The sequence below is a fragment of the Rattus rattus genome, chromosome 6, assembly GCF_011064425.1.
Source record: "Rattus rattus isolate New Zealand chromosome 6, Rrattus_CSIRO_v1, whole genome shotgun sequence".
In the NCBI taxonomy this organism is placed as follows: Eukaryota; Metazoa; Chordata; class Mammalia; order Rodentia; family Muridae; genus Rattus; species Rattus rattus.
This window is the reverse complement of record NC_046159.1, coordinates 127,086,923-127,096,804: the sequence shown is the minus strand read 5'-3', so window position 1 is coordinate 127,096,804 and position 9,882 is coordinate 127,086,923. Positions and strand designations below refer to the sequence as shown.

At 38.9% G+C, this 9,882-nt stretch overlaps 1 pseudogene; it reads left to right on the top strand.

The window, feature by feature from the left end:
- Positions 1-7,881: 7,881 nt before the first annotated feature.
- Positions 7,882-8,001, top strand: LOC116904745 (annotated as a pseudogene).
- Positions 8,002-9,882: the final 1,881 nt, after the last annotated feature.

Below are 9,882 nucleotides of genomic sequence, written 5' to 3'. Positions count from 1 at the left end.
CATCTTCAGTATATACCAGAGACCTGGGATAATCTTAGCTGAGACTCACAGCAGTGGGGATATAGAACCTGAAGTAGCCATCTCCTGTAAGTAGGCAAGAAGCACAGTGGAGCTATAGGGTCACCCACAAAATTTTGACTCAAAATTATCCTGCCTACAAAACTGCAGGGACATGGGATGGAGCAGAGATTGTGGGAATGACAAACCAATAACTGGCCCAACTTGAGAACCATCTCATGGGCAAGTCAATCCCTGAGACTATTAATGATACTCTGTTATGCTAGCATGGCTGTGTCAGAGCCTCCACTCAACCGCTGACTCAGACAGATGCAGGTACCCACAGCTAAACAGTGGATGGAGTTTTGGGACTCTTATAAGAAGAAGGATTGAGAGCCCCAGAGGGCATAGGAACTCCACAGGAAGATGAACAAGAGTCAACTAATGTGGATTTTGGGGGGCTCTCAGAGACTGAACCACCATCAAAAGAGCATATACTGGATGGACCTAGACCCCCTGTAGATATTTAACAGATGTGCATCTTGGTTTCATGTGGGTCCTGAACAATGGGTATAGGGTTCTCCCTAAAGTTGTTGCCTACCTGTGGAACCAGTTCCCCTAACTCAGTTGTCTTGTCTGGTCTCAATGTAAAGGTGCCTAGACCTGCAAAGACTTGATGTGCCAGGGTGAGGTAATACCCAGGGGCAGCCTCCACTCTTCCAAAAAAAACAGGTGTGAGGGGATAGGAAGAGGGACTCTGGGGTAGTGGGGACCTGGATGAGGACAGCAATTGGGATGTAAATTGAATAAGTAAAAACAAAAATATTATAATTGTTAATATGTACCACTAGGACCTAGAATTTAGTGTTGTGATAAAGAAGCACAGATTTGCTTAGAAAAAAAAAGTTAAGCAAGTTACTTAAACTCTTAAATTTTGGGAGTAGAGGCTCCTGTTACTATCATTTCTGTGTATGTATCTCTTTCTTACAGACGTACACACATTTGCAAATATTCTGACCAAACACAGGGTATACTAGATTTAAATGTTCCTCTCCCATTTCCAGAAACAGGAATAATTCTATTCCAGGAAACTGTGTTTATAGAAAAAGGTACCATAAAAATCACAAGTTACAAGAAGTTCTAATTTCAATTTTATATGTTTTAAACATTCATAAAATAATAAATACTTATTTATGTGCCTCTACTTCACATATTTAACTTTGGGCAGTATTCCCATGCTTGCTTCTTCAGTGAGAGTCTCTCTCTATCTCTGCCTCTCTGTCTCTGTGTGTGTCTGTCTGTCTGTCTCTCTCTCTCTTTATCAAATTTTTGGCACCTAAGATGATATCTCCCCAAGATATCAAGGTATCAGGGCTAATAAATGTAATATATTGATTTATGGCAGCAGAAAATGTTGCTCATTGAAATATTGTGTTAACTCCATTTGGTGACAGACTTGGATTATAAAAAAGAATGTCATATCTTCTTTGTACCTTGAGAAAGAAGCTAAGAATAGAAACAATGAGTTCCGTGAATTCAAAATATAAGTTAGTGGAGAGAATCCATATTTTGGTTGGAAAATACTCATTATATAAAATAGAAGCAGACATTTATATGGTATTATTCACAATCTATTCTACCATGCCTTTTAAGTTTTGAACCTGCTTATCAATTTCCCTAGTAATTTTAACATGCTAAAATTAATAACAAATGAGCATTTACAAATTGCTTAACATTGTAAAATATATTAGTTCAAATAATGGCTATCTCAGAAATTAGTAACCACAAAATATTTTTATTCCCAACAATATTGATATCCAGGCAAAAAAATTAATGTTATAGTTACTCTCCAACCTTTTTCAAAGTAATAAATAACTTAATACTATGATATAGTTTTTATGCACAGAATACTTTTATTGCTATTGCACATGTATGTGTGGGTATTTGCGTGTGTTTTCTGGGGGGGGCTTCAAGATAGGGTTTCTCTGTGTAGCCCTGAATGTCCTGGAACTCTCTTTGTAGACCAGGGTGGCCTAGATCTCACAGATATCTGCCTCTCAAGTGCTGGGAATAAAAGTATGTACCACCATGCCTGGCTGTGTGTTTAGTTCTTAATGTTACAATTTTTTTAAAATTATTTTAACAAATAAAATCACAGATATTTCATTTTACATCACCTTTTTTTCCCAATTCAACCTTTTAAGATTTATCCATCTTGATACTTGAGCTAATACATTTACTACGCATTATATTTCCATTTCACTCCTTTTACTGACTTTCTATCTATTTAATAGATTTTAAGTGGATTGCTAATTGCAATTGGGCCACTTCATCTCTGGGGACAGTAGTAATTTATTTGTGGAAGTAGCCTCTTTAATGACAACAAGATTGACTTTTACCTGTTGTGTGAAGTAATAAAATGGCCACCATGCTACCTCTGACAGACAGGCTGGCAGACCTGGCCTGTTCTCATCTCTACAGACTCTCTGACTCAGAGCTCCAAAATCTCTCCACTTGACTCAGTTAAGCTCCCATGGTGGTTGCTGCCGTGCCAGTCACACAAATCCAAATTCGCATGACTAGCTGGGGTGCACTTCTCTCAAACTCACACTTTGCCACCATACTTTTCTCTCTGGAACACAGCTGAGTTGCTGTGTGAAGGAAAACACCACACAATCTTAGTTTAGAATAAACAGGTAATACTATCGCTGGGTACAGCAACTAGCATCATAATTTGTAAGCCATTCCAAGTTAAATACTCTGGTGGCGAATCCTGACAGATCCACCATCTAAGCTGAGGGCCTCTTGTTTATTACATCTCGTCCTCCAAGCGCCCCCATCCAAAATATAGTCCCCTTTTCCTGATTCTTCTCTTCCCCTCTCTGACCCAGAAGTCCCACCTACTCACCCAGCAATTGGTATCCTGAAATCTTTATTCATTAGGAGAAGATCCTACCACATTTCATCATTTTTGTCCAATTAAATAAAGAACTTTTCTTTCAAATATAAGTTCGGCACGACAATACCGTTTTATAATTTCAAAGTACAAAGTACACCTAACACCCAGTCCATCAATTTTGTCAATTAGCTAGAACACTCTGTTACCTATCCTAACTTAAGAAAGGCTCAAAATCCATGTTATGTCCTTGCTAGCTTGTATACTACATGAAAACTATCTAATTAAATATGTTTTCTCAATGCTAAATAGCCTGGGTTGGCAATGAGGCTATAACTAGTCTTTCAACCCCATCAGAAATCCATTGGAGAATGACCAATTTATCTGAAAATATAGGTAGCCTACCATAGCTTCAGTACTTAGATAAGTTGTAAAGACAGCTGCCTACCTACACAGTCCCTATATTTTCAGGAATTTGGAGCATCAGTGTTCAGCCTTCTGGCCCAGGAATCTGACAGACCTTGGTGAAACAAGGAATTATTAAGGACTAGCTTATTCTGTCTTGGCAGAACTAAGCTGTCCTAACCTGTAATTTGTGTCCTCCCAAGAACAGTACAGGTCTGTAGAGAAATATGCAATTTCTGCCAAGTGGCCACCTAGCCACATACAATGTACAACCTCACCTGGAGGTAGAGATGCTCAGCTGTTTCTTTGAATCCACAAATAGGGAGCTGTTAGGAGCAGCTGTCTCAACAAGCGAATAAATAACATTAAATGTCACATTCTGTGATTTCTGACTTTCTTGAAAACAATCTATCTATGTAAAGTAATCTGGCAACTACACTCTGCTATTGATAATAAAAAAACATCTTGAAAACACCCTAAGAGTAAACTCAGGGCCATGAATTTGCTATCTGACCCTTAACTCATGTGCTTAATCATCTCAGATTAGTTTGTAAAGGCATTTCTAGAAGGACTGGGTCCAAGTCTTGTACCTTTGAAAATTTTGTAACAATAGAGGAAATTTATGCCAACAAAAACCCTGATTCTGCATCAAAACAAATATCGTACCAATGTGAGAAATTATAACTTCAACTTAGTAACAATCATATTCCATCATGGACATTGAAGTATCTCTGAGGGGGGAGGACAAGGAAAATGGGGGAGTTGTTTGGCCTTAAGAAGGCCAATGATTGTTGTAGTCTTTGATGTCTATCCTGATTGGAATCGGCTGAAAATCCCTGAGATCAGGAGTTCAAGCAGGTCAGTTCAGCATGTCTGACAATGGATCTCAACAAAACTGTACATTCTGTAATATACAAATCTCAAAACAGAATTTAAGTATCATCAAGATATCTGTTTTGTTTGAGTCTCTAGAATTTAGTCTTCAGGGGGCTCTCCTTCATCATATCTGACCCATATAATCCTGGAAGATGTATAGACACTAATCACCTTTTCTAAAAAAGGAAAGACAAAATGTTTCTCCCAAAACAGCATGTCCTTGTGGCAGTAACCAGAAAATCCTTTAGCTTGTCCTCTCTCCTAGAGGCATAATATGACAAAACTCAAAATCACACCCATTTTAAAAATTAAAACAAATAAACTAAATACTATATGAGCCTATTTTTGGGTTTTTTCTGTTCTGTCTTGTCAGGAAATTAACCCAAAATTCCCATGGAGTCCATGAACAAACAATAAGAGTTTCCTGTAGACTTTAATATACCATCCGTCTGTTATGCTCTCTACCTGGAGTCACAGGCTTCTATTTATCAATACCTTTTCATAGGAGACAAATTATCACTGCTCTCTACTTGGAGTCCGTGACTAATTTTCCCTATCCTAGTTCCAAACTGAAGGCAACATTCCCCCACATGATTTGGACAAAATCTGTATGTAAATCTATCCCAAAAGTAAATAATTCCAATTTTATAAATTCACAGTTCAGTCAATATCTGCGCCAAGAAGTAGGCAGCTTCCATTCTCTGGCTTTCTGACTCAGCAGGGGACCTCAGAGCCCTCTTTCTTTGTTTCAAGTTTCCCACCATGAGTCAATATATCACTGGACTCTATCCTGCTAGCCAAACTCTAAAGTTTTAACTAGATTTCTAACTAAAGTTTAAGAATCTTACATTTCTAGTGGATTTTTGCCGGCCAAGTTGGATGCCATCCGTTGTATAAAATAATAAAATGGCCCCCACACTACAGCCAGTGGACAGGCTGGTAGGCCTGGCCTGTTCGCATCTCGGCAGACTCTGACCCAGAGCTCTGAAATCTTTCCACACCTACTCGATATCACTGGGCGAGGAATAGGCAGAACTTCCGGGATGGAGAAAAGGAGAGAAGAGACAGGAAAAGGTGACTAGATTTTGGGTGGGGGAGCTTGGAGGACAAGATGTAACATACAAGATGCCTCTGGTTTAGGTGGCGGATCTGCCAGGATTCACCACCAGAATATTTAACTTAGAATGGCTTACAAATGAGGATGCTAGTTGCTGCACCCAGCGATTGCGTTACCTGTTTATTCTAAACTAAGATTGTGTGGTGTTTTCCTTCACACAGCAACTCAGCTGTGTTCCAGAGAGAAAGGTATGGTGGCAAAGTGTGGGTCTGTGAGAAGTGCACCCCAGCTAGTCATGCGAATTTGGATTTGTGTGGCTGGCGTGGCAGCGACCACCATGGGAACTTAAGTGAGTCAGGTGGAGAGATTTCAGAGCTCTGGATCATCGGGATCATCATGAGAACAGGCCAGACCCACCAGACTGCTTGCCTGCCGGTGGTAGTCTGTTAGCTTTTTAAATATTTAACACAACATTTACTCTGTATTTTATGCCATTTTATAGGTCCACCCTACTTGATTGTAGAGATGGACATTTCTTATGTCGCTATGTTTCATTAATAGCAGCTGCTTCTATTTATATAGTGAATGCGAAATTTCTTCTGCTGTGAGTCCAAGTTCAGAGACTACTGTTCCAGTTTGTGATAGTCCCGTGAGAGTTGGAAAATGAAGTCATGAAGACCAGTTGCAGGGAGTTCTCAAATAAAAGTGTGGTGCTACCAGAAAAAGATGGAAAGGAGAACATAAGATGAAGAGAGAAACGCGTATAAAGAAAATTATCTGGCCACGCCAGCATTCAAGCCCTGATTTTTTCTCCAGGTATTTACTCCTCATCTACAAACAGGGCATCATGTTAGCTTGATGTACGTTCTTTCCTTTTCTTCACTCACTCGCTGAAACTTGTATCATTTTTTTTTCAGTTCTCTTTCTCCTCCTCAACCTTTGGAACATGCCCTTTGTATTGCAGATTTGTAGGGAAAAAGCAGCCCAAGTGAAAACTGGCTTTACTTTCAATGGTGTTTCTTTAAAATGTTTTTCTTTCTTATTTTTAAAATAAAATTAGCATCATTCTGCCTAATATTTAAATTCCAACTTAGTAAAAGGCAGTTTGATAGAAATGAGTATGAGAAGTCCATCTAGGTAATACTGTCTTTTCCTTGAAGCTGCACACTGTCACTGACTAGATATAAACACCCCATGAGCAGAAAATCCACATCTTTTAAATTATTAATTGTACTTCCACTTTTATTTCCATTATAAGATGAAAACTAATCCTGATTTGCTTATTAAAGATGTTTCAGCATTCCAGAATTTTATTCTGGAATTTATTCCAGTATTTTGTGAATAACAAACTGAGAAATATACATTTATTTAAAATTCTAAACGATTTTATTTTACCAAGTCAGTGTCTCTTATCTTTGAATATGTCTTAATTTCCTGGATCAGTTTTCAAGTAAGAATAGTGTTTGACATTTAGAACCATCAGTAGAAAAAGATATTCTTATATATGTGTGTATGTAATAGTGTGCGTGTGTGTGTGTGTGTAAATAAAGTGATTTTTTTCTCAAAGTTGAGAGATTTGAAGGTCACAAAGTAAGTGGGGAATTAGAGATGAAACCACAGGCTAATAAAAACTGATAAACAATGCGAGGATTTTTTTCCAGAAATTTTCGGCCATTTGTTGTGCCATCTGTACTAGACTGCTAAAGCTGCCATGACAAAGAGACACACAGACTGTGTGGCTTACACAGAGAAATCCATTGTCCCAGAATTCTAGCAGCTAAAGTCCATGGTAAGAGTTTTGGGTGGGCTGATATCTTGGACGCTGTCTCACATGTGTCTGGGTCTGACTTTCCTAATGTGTGTACTTGTATCCAAATCTCTTCTTTTTATAAATGCGCCAGCCAAACTGGGTTTGGCATAATGCTGAAGACCTCATACTAACTTAATTACTATAAATATTCCATCTCTAGATGCAGTGACATCTTGCAGGCATATAAGGTTAAATTTTCAACATGTAAATTGGAGGTTGAGGGACACAATTTACCATATAACACCACAACTGCCAAATTTTAGAAGTAAAGTAATACCTTTAATTGCAATCTTGGCATAAAAAAATTGCCTTAAGTTCCTTTTTATAGGATTTATCTGATACATGTTTATTTCATAATTTTTGTTATATTCAGGTTTATAAATGGATATTATATGAATATTGTGCTATTTCACATCAACCAGTTGTATCCACATCTAACAATTTTGCTTTTTTATTTGATAAAAGAAATTAAGATGATTAAATAGAATTCATTTGAAATATATATATTCATATATGTATCACATCCCCTCAACTAGAGGATTGGCTCCAATAACCCTGCAATATCAAAATCTGTGGTTAATCCCCTATAAAAATGGCTAACACTTTCATACAACTATGCAGCCCCTTGCATATTTTGTATCATCTCTAAATCATTATAATAACTAATAAAATATAAATGTTATATAAATATTTGTTATTCTATACTACTTAGGGAATAATGACTGAGGAATAATTCTGTACATATTCAGGGGAGATTGCACATTTGTCCAGATATTTTTGGTCTGAGATTTGTTCTCGTGAAAAACTATGAATAGAGGGAACTGAAGATAGAAAGAGACAGCTGCCCCAGAGGCATTGCAGGTATAACTACTGGGTCACATGTGTGTCAATAGGTGGCAGAGAGGAGAGAAACGCAGTGCTCTGACCTATAAACATCTAAATGATTATTAATCTAATATTCACTAATAAAGCAAGCCTGACATGACCACCATCCCCAGGGTCACATAGGCCTGTGAGGGGTAGGAGTTTGGGGGGACAGACCATGCTTGAGATGCCCCCTGTGTGGCATCATAATGCACAAGTGGGGCATGGTATTCCTGAGACCACTCCAGAGACAGTCCTCAACATTTAGAGAACCTGGGTGCCACTAAGACAAGCAAGTAAATGATGGAAAACTGGAAACGAAACAAAAGGACTTGTGTACAACAAAAAGAGGTAGAACTGGAGACTCAAGGGTAGTGAGGAATAGCCTGATGTGAGTATCGAGAGATGGCACCTGGGACCCTGGGTTTGGTCCTGACCAATGCTTTCACTGGGGACCACATCTGGCTCTATGACCCTGCAACTGCAGGAATCTGTTACCACCAAAGACTAGGCAGACAACACTGGTTTGGGCTGCTGCCCAGGAACATGTTGATATCTGAAGGATATGCAGAACTGGCCCCACCTCTCACCTGAGCATCACTGAGAGATGGCCTTCGAGATGTGAGAGGAGGAGAAATGGGAGAGATGACACTGCCATTTGTCTCCTATGCTGTGGAGTGAACAAAAGAGAGGCACTGTCTCCTCCCATGCTTTGTCACCTATAGCAGGTTGAAGAGCTGGCCCCATGGTCACCAGAGCAGAAGAGCTGTCCCTGCTTTTCATCCCCTACAGCTCTCAGGAGACCAGGAGTGTCTGCCTAGTCTTTGGTGGTAACAGATTCCTGCAGATGCAGCCATAGAGTCAGATGTGGTCCCAAGACGCTACACCTTGTGTGGGTAGTCCAGTAGAGCTAATCCTGGTTGTAAGTTCATGGGTGAGATGACTCCTATGGTGTGAGAGTGAAAGGGTCAGCAGAATGATCAGCTTAGATACTTTCAAGCCCAGATCCAGGGCTTTGAATTGGCCCTCCCCAACATCTACTTCATCAATGAACTGCTGCAGTGAATGAAAGGGCCAATCCTAAAGGTTCAAAGCTAAAGGATCTCCATGACACAGGACAGCAACAGGACTTCTGAGAAGAGCCCAAGTGAGGTTCAGTACTGATACAGAGGCCAGGCCCCAAACCACACCAATGCATCATTGCACTGGGTATTTGCAAGCAAAGAAGTGTGGACAAATGTTTATTATGTGGGACATACTGTGACACACTACAGCTTTCACAAGAATTTTTTTCTGTTGGGAGGGAGGTTGCAAAAGTGGAGGGAGGATATGAGTGGAGGGGAAATGAGTCAGATTAGGGTGCATTATGTACTATTCACAGGGAACCAATACAAAGAAAAAACAATAAATAAAAAAGGAGAGAGGAATAAAAGAAAGGAGAGAAAAGAAAGAAAAATGAAAGGAGGGAAGGATTTAGATGATGTATGGATGGGTACATATACGCAGACTTATATTTATCATCTATATCTCAATATTGTCCTTCAAATACTAAGATATCTTTCACCATGCGATTACATACAGGTGTTAAACAAGTTGTTAATAAATGGCATCTCTTACAGGTGAGTAGATGCTTTAGTTGTTAAAGAAATATTGGGTGCTGTGCATGTTTTAAAGGCAGCTAATAATTAGTGCTTATCCAGTTCCTTAATAAAAAATGTTCAATCTATATCATTCTCATTTTATATTTACATATTTTTCCTTGGTAGATGTCAATAAACCAAAAACCTTAGCATCCTGTAGAACCAACAGTACACAATTTGTTTCTAGAACCAATTCACTGACATTTCCAAAGAAAATATTACATCTCTTAGAAAGCCATGAAACCAGTAGACAGTACAATAGCAGCAGGTCATGCTCTTGGAGATAATACGTGGCATCTTCAATGGTACTAAACAAAAGGAGATAGAAATTATCTAA